Below are 13,019 nucleotides of genomic sequence, written 5' to 3' on the forward strand. Positions count from 1 at the left end.
ATTTTCTTGGCAAATTCTTTTTCCCCAGTTAACCCAGATGTCTGAGTGAGAGTCCGCTTTGCCCAACAGGGGCAATGAAGAACAGAGCAAGCAAGGATTCCAGCCAATGTGGGCTTCCTCCCAAAGCAATTAGAGCTTGAGTTGAAGCAACAGAGTTGAATTCGAGGTTTTCCTTCCTTGGAAGCCATGATTTCTCTAAGTGAAGACAGGGCAGAACTGATGGCCTGCAGCTCCCCCACACCCCAAGTATCACCACCAGCCACCACCTGCACATGGGATGGGACAGTGGCCAGGAAAGGGAGGCTGTTGGTAAAAAAAAAACAACTGTGCCGGACAAGGCTCAGTTAAGAGCTGGAAGGTATTATCTCCTTTATTCCTAATAACACCCTTATGAGTAGATTCTGTTAGTGTCCCATTTCACCAACAAGGACACTGAGGCTCTAGGAGGTTAGATGACTGGCCGATGGCTGTCTGTTAAATAAATGGCACAAGAAAAGCCAGAGCCCACAGTCCTAACTACCAATAATTTGGACTGAGTAGAGAAAAGCAGCGTCTGGGAATAAAATCAGAAGGCCAATTGCCCTCTCCTTTCCAAGCGTGGTCCTAGAGCAGCCATTCTGAAGCTATCGGCCCTCTCAGAGATCCCGACAGTGGGAGAGAAAGAATAACAGGCAGCTGCCAGTTACAGCGCACTTGCTATGCCAATCTCTTCAGGGGCATCATTTCACCTTGAAGCAGCCGAAGGAAGGTGCATCCCTGCTTTATAGATGAGAAAACTGGTCCTCAGAGAGATTATGGGGTTTTTGCACAAAGTCACACAAGCCCAACTCTTCAAACTTCAAACCTTAGTTTGGCTCTGGTCACTGGGCTATCAATCTCTACCCTTAATTCAAAGCCATCATTTTGCAAATGAGGACAGTACGGTGCAGAGTCCATGACTGCAAACACAGGAAGTCTCTTGACCCCGCAGTCCAGTACTTTCTAGTTCCCACTCACCTTTGGTGGTCAGCCCATGAGCAGTAGCTTTCTCAGAAGGGCAAGAGGGGTACTGTCTTGGCCATCCCCACGTCCCCAGAGGGCAAAGAGTCTACAGGACTGAGGACACGTGTCCTGCTTCTGGACCATGCTGCAGGTCCTGGGACCTGGAAATCTCAAGTCCAGACGGCCCTGAATCCATGTCCAGAGCCACGCCGTGTCCTCTGTGATTTGTCCGTCCCTGGAGAGACCACGCAGTCCCAGGCCAGCAGGGCAGCAAAGAGGGCGGGTATTTGCTGGGGTGCAGACACACAGTGGACATCCTGACAGGGGGTGCCCGTATATGTCCCTCATGGTGCAGGAAGAAGCTAAGGGTGGAGGGAGCAAGAGGGTGAGCTGGGGGCTGGGAACCAGCGGCTGCCCTCCCTGCATTGCCACGTCACCATGGAACTATGAGGACTCCAAAAATTCTACATTCCTCCTGGCCTTCTGGGGCCTTCTGAGTGGCCAAGGTAGGAGGAGAGAACACTCACCATCTGTTAACATTTTACTGAACACTCTGTTAACTTGATATTTAATTTTTTAAAAAAGATTTTATTTATTTATTCGACAGAGATAGAGACAGCCAGCAAGAGAGGGAACACAAGCAGGGGGAGTGGGAGAAGAAGAAGCAGGTTTCCAGCGGAGGAGCCTAATGTGGGGCTCGATCCCATAACGCCGGGATCACACCCTGAGCCAAAGGCAGACGCTTAACCGCTGTGCCACCCAGGCGCCCCTTGATATTTAATTTTAAAGACTGAACCTCCATTTGTACTCTTGCCCTGGCCCCTCAAATATCAGGGGCGAGCCTGCCGCTATTTCCCTTTCTCTTCTCAGAGTCTTCTTGTCCCACACACCCCAAGGCCCCCGTGGCCTTATTCCCTGTTCCGCCCTTGCCAGGAATGTTGGATCCTCACTGAGCTCTTTCTAGGAGCCCCCCTCCGCCCCCCACCATGAGGGGCATTCCACAGGTTTCTGTGTTTTCGGCAGCTCCAGGGCAGTTGCTGCTCTGCTTTCTGGTTAAGTTGCCTGCTTGTTCCCCATGATTTTTCTGACCCAGCCACGCAGGAACCCAGGCCTCAGTACCTCCAGCTGACACCGGTGGGAAACCCTCACATCAGTGAAGACTCCTGGTTACCTGCTGGGCAATCCAAGCTTAGGCAAAATGAGAAATGTATTGATTCATAGAATCCTGGGAAAAATGATGACCGAGGACTTAAAAACCCCATCAGGACTGACCTTCTATCCTCGTCCCCATGGTACTGTCTGTTCTCTCTTTCTCTGCAGACCAGTTCTGTCCACGTTGCAGGAAACATGGCCACAATAGTCTCTGGGTTTAATTTGTAGCTTTAATTCCACAGAGAGACTGACTTCAAGTTCTCTTGGGTTCCAAGTCTCAAATCCCTGGCAAAGGGACTTGCTGATGTATCTTGGGTCAGTGCTTACCTTGGCTCAAACCAAGTAAGGGCTGGTTCCTTTAGAAAGTAAAGGACTGGTTCCTTTAGAAATGGCTGCTCTCTTAGAGCCATGGTGATGCAAAGGCCCTGCTGTCCCCTGAAGAGGAGGGGGCTGGGTACACAAACAATCCTCTGCACGTCTCTGAAAGCTAGACAGTTGATTCCCACTGCTTCAGGCTATCAAACTATGCCTCTCTGCCTGCCTTTTCCTTCCCCTTCCCTTCCTCCCTTCCTCCCTCCTTCCTTCCCCTCTTCCTGACATGGGTTTAAATCCTGAGTTTTCTCCTTCCTACTGAATCCAGGCTCCAGAGGCACCGGCAGGACCTGCTCGCAGCTCTGTTACCAGCTTGCTGATGGGCCAGAGTGTATTATTACTCAATCCCTTAAGCCTTAATATCCTCAGCTGCTAAAAAGGGAAGGGGGAGCAGTTTGCTCCCCACACAGGTTTTGTCCTTCTGTTTCTGAATCTTTGAGCCTCCTAAGCAACCAACCTACCTTGGCCAGACCCCCTTTCCCACCCTACTTTATGTAAACCTTTAAAACACCGGATCTCTCCCTATTTTAATGAAGTACTCATTTTTAATCCTTTATTTTTGGACCATAACATTTAGAGTTTAATCCTCGGGGTTCTAGCCTGCCTACTTGGTACTATTTTAAATTGAGAGCTCTGCATTAATGCTGTTTTGCTGAGGGCAGTGTTCCCTCCATTAACTAATCCCTTGAGGAAATAATGTCATTATATGAAGTCAGCGGCCTTCTAAACAAAACCCATCTTATAAATCATGACAAGCAGGGTTCCAGATACCTCCAGGTGCTACTTCCTCTTGGTCTGGCCTTGTTGGAAGAAAATGGGGCAAAGCAGTGAAGAACATCGGACCTTTTTCTGACCCAGCTCTTCCTTCTGCCCCTTCCCACTCCACCTCTGCAGCCAGAATCCTGCTTTCTCACCTGCCCGCTGCCCAACACAGCAGGAGCAGGGACAAGTGCAGCCATTACCCGCAGGGCCTTGCAAAAATAAGTCTGGGAAATGTTGGATTAAAGACCGTTCAGCGGGTTTGTTTACCTCTGACCCCATCTGAAGCTAATCACCTCCCAAAGGCATCACCTCCTACCACCCCCACATGGCAGTTAGAGCTTCAGCATATGGATTTGGGGGTGTCACCAACACGCAGTCCATAACAGAGAGTAACTCGTTCAGGATCATAAGCAAGAAGGTGGCAAGAGCCACGTCTGGGACCGACGTCTCCGGATTCCTCCATCTGTCCTCTTTCCCTTGTACATAAAGGACAGCATGAGGCATCATGGACTACCAAGTGGGGAGAATGGCTGGGCAGCTGGTGGGAAGGATGAGACCGGATAGGATGTGAAATACTGATGATGCCCTGGCAATAACCCCTTCTACTGGTGAGAGCCCAGGGGGAGACATGCAACAAGGAGCAACAGAAGATGGAAGCAGGTGCCATTTTATTGCTAGTTGGGATGCCCAGTCGACCCTCGGTTGGACTGCTCCAGGAAGCTGAGCTGGGGCTTATGACAGCTCAGCGCCTGAGCAGGTCTTTCCTTCTCCTCTCCAAATCTTACCACTGGACTTTGGCGAGCTGAAGACTCTGGTGTGAGTTGACCCACCATGTGTGGTGAAGCCCAGTTGGGATCCCCATCTCTCACCAGTGGTATTTGAGTGATGGCACTGTCTTCTCTCCTCTGTTGGGGACAACCCAGAGTAGCGCCACTTGGCCAAGCCTTGGAGCACAATTTGTTTGCCTTCCTGGGAAGCTCTGGTAGAAAGCAGGGGCCCATCAAAGAGGAACCACAGTCTTTTCTCCACTCCAGGTGCTTGGGGGAGGCTGGCTACAGCTCCTAGATGCTTGACGGGCAGCCTCTGAGATTCAAGACAGGGGCAGGATCATTATTCTAGACCCTGGAAACCACTCTGTCCTACCTGAATCCTGACCATGCCCAGACCCCTCCCCGAGGTCAGCCTCTACCCTCCACCCCTCATACCACCCCCTGCCCTTTCTGATCAGGTTAAACCTGGGCCTCTTCTCTCCCCACCCTCAGTTCCAAGATCCCAAAGAGAATATTCTATAGTTCAGACGCTAGTCTGAAATAATTTGGCCAGTTTGATAGATCACGCCTGCCCCTCCCTCCCATTCTGAGACACACTTTCTAGCCTTCCCTTTCTCTTCTGCCTCCTGTTGTGGTGACGCTCATGAAGACAGATGTCATCTCCATGCCTCTTTTTGATCATCAGAGGTATTACTAAAGGCTTACAAATCTTAATTACTGGCTTAATATTCCTACCCAACAACAAAGCAAGCACATTTTATCTGGGAGATTTCTCTCTGGTGAAACACAGGAAAACATTGCAAGAAAGACAGGCACTATTTCTTCTTGTCCACTGTAGGGCAGAGTAGTGGGCTGAACAATGGCTGCCCAGACCTAGCAAGTTCTCATCCCCAGAACCCGTGAATGTGATCTTACTGGGAAGTGGGTCTTTGCAGATGTGATTAACCTCAGTATCATGACAGGGGGAGATGACCCTGGATTATTTGGGTGTGCCCTGAATGCCATCTCAAGTGTCCTTGTAAGAGAGGCAAAGGAGAGAACATGGGGGAAAGGTGACCATGGGGAGAAGGTGACATGAAAAAGAGAGATGAGGTCACACGCCAACGGACACTTGGAGCCACCAGAAGCTGGGATAGGAAAAGAGGGATGCTCCCCCCAGAGCCCTCAGTGAGAGGGGAACCCTGCCACCAACTTGATTTCAGACCTCTGGCCTCCCGACCCATGAGAGAGGAGCGAGGCATGGAGAGCAGTGAGTGCTACAGAGCTGCCAGAGGAGATGAGGCCCAAAAGGTCACTAGCCTTAGCCCCAGAAAGTTCACTGGTGATTTCTGAGAGCAGAGCAGTTGGAGTGAATGGATGTAAAGAAACGATTGACATGGTGTTTGCAGAACACCGCCCCCCCCCATGTAAACTTAGGAGAAGGAGCAGTAAACCAGAACCCTAAATCACTTCCAGTGCCTGCACGTCCTTGGTCCCACTGAGTAAACTGGCCCTGGAAATCAGAACCACCTGTTTCAGCCACTGTCATGGAGCCCAGAAAGAACCCCCAGGCGTCCTGGGTCCTCCCTTCTGTCTATCTGGTGTCACCCAGGTCTCGCCCCATTGCCTCCGCCTGTTTCCTACCTGGGACCCTTCCGAATCTCAACTGCAGCCAAGAACTGACTTTCCCCTCTTTCCCATGCGATCCAGAGTTTTAGCCAAGAGTGGATTTCAAACTCCATCCCTTACAGACACTGTCAAGTCTCATGACACAAAGATCTCTTTGGAATACCGGGCCGGAAATAGAAATCCACATGTGTCCAATCCTGCTTTTGGTTTGTCTCGTGGGGGCAGGGAGAGGGCATGCAGGGGGCAGGGGGCTGCCACTGGCCCCCGGAAACAAGTCTGCAGAGGGGTCTTGCAGGCCCTTGGGACCGACTCCAGGCTGAAGTCTACACAGATCATCATGTTCCTGACAGGGTGCATCATTTCTTACGGAAGTTAATAAATCCTCACTTCCTCGTAGGAGGAGAGGTCAGGCCAGTTTGGGCAACCAGGGAGAGCAGTCTGAGGCTATCCTCCTGTAGCTGTCTGGGGAAGCCGGGGCTTGTCGAAGAGGGTCCCTGAGACTGTGATCAGCCTCCCCTCAGAGAAGGGGTTGATGCGGAAATGTTGGAACAGGATTGTGGCTTCCCCTGGGGAGAAGGAGTGACTCCCAGGGACCCTGTGCGCCCCCTGCCCTGATTCCCCCAAAGGCCCCCCAACCACCCACCCTTCACCCTGGCTCCATGTATGGCCCATTTGTGCTTCTACACCCAGAGCTTGGGGCACGGCCTCCGCGCTAACTGGCAGTCTGTTTCGGCTCAGGCCTCCCCCCGAGTGCCGCACCGGCACCCCCCTGCTCACGGGCTCTCTGCCCGGGCTCTCGGCACAGTTCAAACGCAACACGCACACAGGTGACGTCAGCTCTCCTCACCTCCCCCCTATGCGGGCTCCATGTTGAGGAATGACGCCAAAGTCAGAGCCCTGGGACTCAGCCTGTCCCTGTCCCTGCCGTTCACTGGGAGCCCACAGCACACCAGGGAGGAGAGGCGCTGAAGTGACAGAGGAGCACTCTGAGGGCTCGGGGGAGGTGAGCCTTCTGGGGCAAACCACGGGCGCCGAGTTCAGAGAAGGGATCTGCGAACTGCTGGGTTATTCCTGATGATTCCCAGCGACAGGAAAGGCATAAGAACGGCCTGCTTCCCTCTCAGCATCCCAGCCCATCCTTACTGCGCACAACTTTGGACGGGCAGGGAGAGCTGGACTCCTGAGGCTGCCCTCCAAGCACGGAAGAATCACCTCCTGCCCACCTTCCTCCATGCCCCGCGAGGGTGCTGTGTGATGCTCTGGGCTGCGGAGAGCCCAGGGAACCCGGGTTAGGAGCTGGCAGACCCTGTGGCTCGCTGTGCCAAGCGTCCTGAGACGCGCTCCTCCTGCCACGTCGCCCAGGGCTTGAATGGAAGGTGATGCTCTTACAGAGCTCTCCTGTGGGCACAGTTTGGGCCCCAGGAGGGCGCCCATCACAAGTGCCCCCCCCGCCCTGACCCCTGGACACAGGTGCGGGTCAGCACGGTCTGCTGGGGGACTTCACACCCAGCCCAGGAAGCAGGCGTGCATCCAGGAGGCAGGGCAGACATCAGCAAGGACAGAGGAGAGGCGTGCCGGGCTCATGCCGTCCCGACGTTCTGGAAGCCCAGTCGCCCCAGGTTATTCCCACACTGGTTTTGCAGTGCTCTTTAATTACATGTAATCATTCTTCCTATAAATTCCCTCTTTGAACCAAAGTACTTGAAGTTGGGTGTCTCACACTTGACAGCTGAGAGACCTGACTAGTACAGCGAAGGCAGGGCTTCCTCCTGAGGACGCAGGGCTCACGACCGCGACACATCAGCCGTGAGCGGAAAATGTAGGGACCAATTGTGTGCAGGACGCCTGTGTCCCACTGAAACACAACGACTGTGAAGTGGAGATCTGCTAGTCTAGGTCTGACTTTGGTAGCCGTTAAGCAGTAGGGCTGTTTACTCTTGGATGTGTCTTATCTACTAATGGAAGAATGTTATGACCCTAATCACAAGATCACCCCCAAAGCTTTTATAAAGCTGCAGTTGATCTAAGTGAATACAAGTACTGTCTAATTATTTGACTAATAAAGAACTAGCTTCTAATTCCTCAGTAAAGCTCTCCTTAGGCAAAACATTTATGAATAGTATTGCTGTAAAATGTCCAACATTCTCAATCAAAACTTACTTTACACATTTAAAAAAGGGTTGGGCTGCTTATGATAACCAAAGGCAGTGTATAATCCTCGATTGCATCCTGGATCTAAAAAGTAGCTGTAAAGGACATTTAGGGGACAAGTGGTCCTGATAATGCTATTGAGCCAACAAGTGGTTCTTGGGTGTGGCATTGGACTTGTGGTTTGGGAGGAGGACAAGGTCCCTATTCTGAGAAGGTATGTGGGGAAGAGAGAGGTGAGTGTTGCCATGACTGTAATATTTTACTAACTTTTCTAAATAAAAAGGTAGGAGTACTTAAAAAAAAACAATGCTACTCTGGTATTTGTTGTTTTAAGGGAAAGGGATATTATTAAGGTAACTCTTTCAGAGGTTTTTCTTTTGTTTTGTTTTAAGTAGGCTCCATGCCCAGCGTGGACCCTTCTATGGGGCTTGAACTCATGACTGTGAGATCAAGACCTGAACTGAGATCAAGAGCCAGATGCTTAACTGACTGAGCCACGCAGGCACACTCCTTTTTTAGATGTTTTTTTATGCTAGTAAACAGGAAAATTCACAAATCCTGACAGTCACCACTTTTTGGGAATTGGGAAAATATTGTTCTCTGCTTATGGACTATGAAGTCATGGTTCCCAAGAGCCATTTTTTGGCACCATCTGGCTTTTAAAACATTCCAAATCTGGAAGTGGTTAGCAAAGAGGTAGTCCTGGGCACCCAGCAATAATAAATGGGCTGAATTTCCGGTAACCCCACAGCAAGTGGTTAATTCGCTGAGCAGGAAGACAGGCATGCTTCGAGTGCCTGTGTCTATTTAAAAAGCCATGCTTTTTACAGAAAACATGAAAGGGAGGAAATTTAAAAATATTGCTGTGTTTGTGTGTGTGCAGTGATAGCAGTTGAGGAGTAAATAGTATATGCTGATGTTGGAGAAGAAAACTAGCAAAGAGGAAGTGACTCCCTCCTCTTGGTGTGGCAAGCCTTCTGGGCGCCCGCTCTGTGCCCCCATCACCAAACACTTCACGCGTCTAAATTCCTTTTGTCCTCACAACCACTTTGTAGAGGGAGAAACTGGGCTTACAGAGGAAATTGGCAGGTCACTGCCAAAGCCATGCTGACTGTAAAAAGTGGAGCCAGAATGGAAACTCCAGTATGCTTGACTTAGAAGCCATGCAAGCACTTAATTTATTATCCAGCACAATTCCCAACTGAGCCCGAGCCAGGACTGCGGATGGAGGGGATTGTTTCCCGATTCTCTCTACTTGGCTTGTTTGATTTTTAGTAATAAAAGACCAAAGTATCTAAAAGGAGCACATTTGTAGGAAATCTCTGGGATGGATGGAGTAGGCATATAACTATATGCAGAGGTTGTTGGGGTGAGGGGTGGTGATGATGCAGGGAAGGGCCCCCGAAGAGCACTGGAGCAAATAACTCTTACCATTCATTCAGTTGCCGGCACGGGGGTTCATTCTCAAGATGACTCAAACTTCAAGTGATGAAAACAGAAGCCAGTAAAGTAATGTACACAGACCTATGGAAAAGCGCAGCAACCATTTCACGTCAGTCCCCAAATTCCCCTAGTGCGAAGCGACAGGGGAGGTGTAAGGAAGTTGGGGAGCTATAAGTGAGAACTGAACATCCACAGCCCATGAGAAGAGGCTACATGCAGAAAAAGGTAAATGGATGAGCACATATCAGTTTACAGAACACAGTATCAATGCTGGGAAAATGAAACTTCAAATTCTTCGGGCTGAAGTATCAGTTATCACAGATGCTACACAAGCGGTCAGCAGCTCAGGAGTTCCTGACCTTGCACATTACACTCATCTGGGAACCGTGGGAAATCCTGACGCCCAGGTCCCATCCCAGACCAATTAAATCAGAACTTCTGCGTGTGGGTGTATTTTTTTTTTTTAAGCCCCTGAAACATTGTAAGTTGCAGCCAGTGTTGCAAATACTGTTTCTAGGCCAGAGTTTAAGGGAAAGGCAAGCTTGGTTTTTGTTTTTTGTTTTGTTTTTAAATGAACAATTGCAAAGCCTAATAAAAGCATGATCAACAATTGCAATTGTCTAACAGAACCGATACTCATCTCTTTTTGATACACTGATATTTTGCTTAATCCCCCGCCCCCTCTCCTTTTCTGTCTCTTGACCAGGGTTGAAAATACTGGATTAAGGGTCTGTGTGTGGTAAAGAAAAGTTCTGGTGTTTCATATAAGCATGAGTTTACAAAACCATATACAGCCTAGTGGGAAAAAAAACAGCAAATCGTAAGATCGTTGAATTCAACAGAGAATTTCAAAAAACAGATTCTGAATCCTCTCGTGAAGCATTTCCAAGGATGATACAAGTGTATTTTGACAGTGCTGATACACCCCAGTGCGTGCTACCCTCTCTCGCTCTACTGCCACAGAGAAAACACAGGCTTTGCAGTCAGTCAGATGTAAGTTCCGATCAACATTCCAACTTGGCCGGACTGTCTTCTGCCCCATTTCTCCACTTGAAAACCGGGAAGTACCCACCCCCTCAAAGGATTGTGAAGCCCGAGTAAGAGCACCTGGCAGAGCGCGGGGACACTCAGGGCTGGTTACGTCCCGCTTGCGAACCTTCTCTTTCCGTATGATTTTGAGGTTCAGTCACTTTCCCTAGAGTGGATCTCAAGGGGCAGGGGTCATTTTGGGTTGTCACAACAGGGGCATCTAGTGGCACCTAGTGGAGGAGGGATGCTGTTGAACATTATACAAGGCACAGGGCAACCCCCACGACACAGTATTACCCATTCCCCAGTGTCAGTGGCTCTGAGGTTGAGAAGCTCTGCCACCGAAGGGTGCACAACATCAGAGACTCTGCCGAGGGTATGTGATGAAGCTTTGGATGAGGAAATGGGAGATTTGGGAAAGTTCGGTGATCCAAGAATCATAGTATACTTGGGGAGGGGGCTGAGGGAGGCACAGTTTGGACCCTTGGACGTGAAACTAAATCCTTTTTTACCCCCAAAAGTGCTCTTTCCACTGTATCATAGTGCCACCTGTCCTTAAGTAAAGTAAGAATTGTGAAGGGACCCACACCATGCAACAATTCTGAGAAAATAAAACTAGAGACTGGAACAGCTAATTATTCTAAAGCTTTCAAATATGTCACACATGCTCTTATTATTTACAAAACACATGCAAATACAGGCTCAAAAATAACTAATTTTGACTGGTTGTCTTTTAGGAAGTAGCCAAGGCTAGCAAAGCTAGACCACCAAGAGAAAACCAGAGCACATTTGCCAGAGCAAGCTGCAAGGGCACAGGGGACACTTCCCCCTCACCCTGGCCCCTGCAAGAGCTTCACCATGCCCAAACTCCTCCGTTCTTTGGGAAAGCGACTCTCTCTCTCTCAAAATATCATTGAACCAGGACTCCATCTCTCCAGAAAAGTATGACGTGGTTATTTTGTGCTGATTACATATAGATAGTGAGATCTTCCCGCACAGCAAATACCGCAGGCAAGGCAACAGTCTGGGTACAAGTTGACAAGTGGTAATGTCAAAAAAGAAATATTGAACACTGCTGATAAAAGCGAGTCATTGGCAACAGCTGAAGTTTATTTTTTGGTCTTTCTAAAAGTAACTCTTGACTGCTATTTTTAAAAGAGCCATATTGTACTTTTTGATGAGAAATCAAGGACAATAAAGATCAAGTAAATATTAGGGATTTTACCCACAAAAGTTCATCATTGCTCAGACTTAACCAACGTTCATGATGAACTAGACTCCGGAGGTCCATTACTGATTACTAAAATCAGTAGATATTTTTATTTTATTTTATTGGTTTTAAGTTTTTATTTAAATTCCAGTTGGTTAACATACAGTGTAATACTGGTTTCTGGAGAATTTAGTGATTCATCACTTACGTACAACGCCCAGTGCTCATCAGAACAAGTACCCTCCTTAATGCCCATCCCCGACCTGCAGCAACCTGTTTCCTACAGTTAACTGTTTCCTGGTTTGTGTCTCTGTCTTATGTTCATCTGTTTTGTTTCTTAAATTCTACCTGTGAGTGAAGTCATATGGTATTTGTCTTCCTCTGACTGACTTATTTCACTTAGGTTAATACCCTCTAGCTCTATACACATTGTTGCTAATGGCAAGATTTCATTTTTTTTGATGGTTGAGTAATATTCCATTATATATACCACATCTTCTTTATCCATTCATCAGTTGATGAATGCTCAGGGTCTTTCCATAGTTTGGCTATTGTTGATGCTGCTGCTATAAACATCGGGTGCGTGTCTCTCTCCAAATCAGTATTTCTGTATCTTTGGGTAAATACCTAATAGTGTGATTGCTGGATCCTAGGGTAGTTCAATTTTTTAACTTTTTGAGGAACCTCCATACTATATCCAGAGTGGCTGCACCAGTTTGCATTCCCACCAACAGTGTAAGAGGGTTCCCCTTTCTCTACATCCTCACCAACACCTGTAGTTTCCTGTATTGCTAATTTTAGCTATTCTGACAGATGTGAGGTGGTATCTCATTGTGGTTTTGATTTCTATTTCCCGGATGATGAGTGAGGTTGAGCGTTTTTTCATGTGTCTGTTAGCCATCTGTAAGTCTTCTTTGGGAGAATGTCTATTCATGTCTTCTGCCCATTTTTTAACTGGATTGTCTTTTGAGTGTTCAGTTTTTTAAGTTCTTTATATATTTTGGATACTTACCCCCCATCAGGTATGTCACTTGCAAATATCTTCTCCCATTCCGAAGATTGCCTTTTAGTTTTGTTTCCTTCGCTATGCAGCTTTTTATCTTGATGAAGTCCCAATAGCTTATTTTTGCTTTTGTTTTTCTTGCCTCAGAAGACCTATCTAGTAAGAAGTTACTGTGGCCAGTGTCAGAGGTTACTGCCTGTGTTCTCCAGTGAGTAGACATTTTGAAATATCAGTCATGACATAATAACTTAAGTGAAAATTAAATATAAAAATCAATGCTTTGTTAAATAGGACTACTGAAACTAGTCCATGTCCTGAGGATTCTAGGTGATGACTAGATATATATATCAATTGTGTAAGCCTGTATTAGATATAATAATCAAAGTAGTCAATGTTGACAATGTGCTTTTTCCCCCACATCCAAAAATACAACGCGGAGGTCTGCAAACTATAGCCATTTGAGCCATTTTAAAAAATACCTCATCTTTACAGAAAGGTGATACTACAGAAAATTTTTAACCTTTAATTACAAAAACAA

This window comes from Ursus maritimus, unplaced genomic scaffold (assembly GCF_017311325.1).
Source record: "Ursus maritimus isolate PB19 unplaced genomic scaffold, ASM1731132v1 scaffold_10, whole genome shotgun sequence".
In the NCBI taxonomy this organism is placed as follows: Eukaryota; Metazoa; Chordata; class Mammalia; order Carnivora; family Ursidae; genus Ursus; species Ursus maritimus.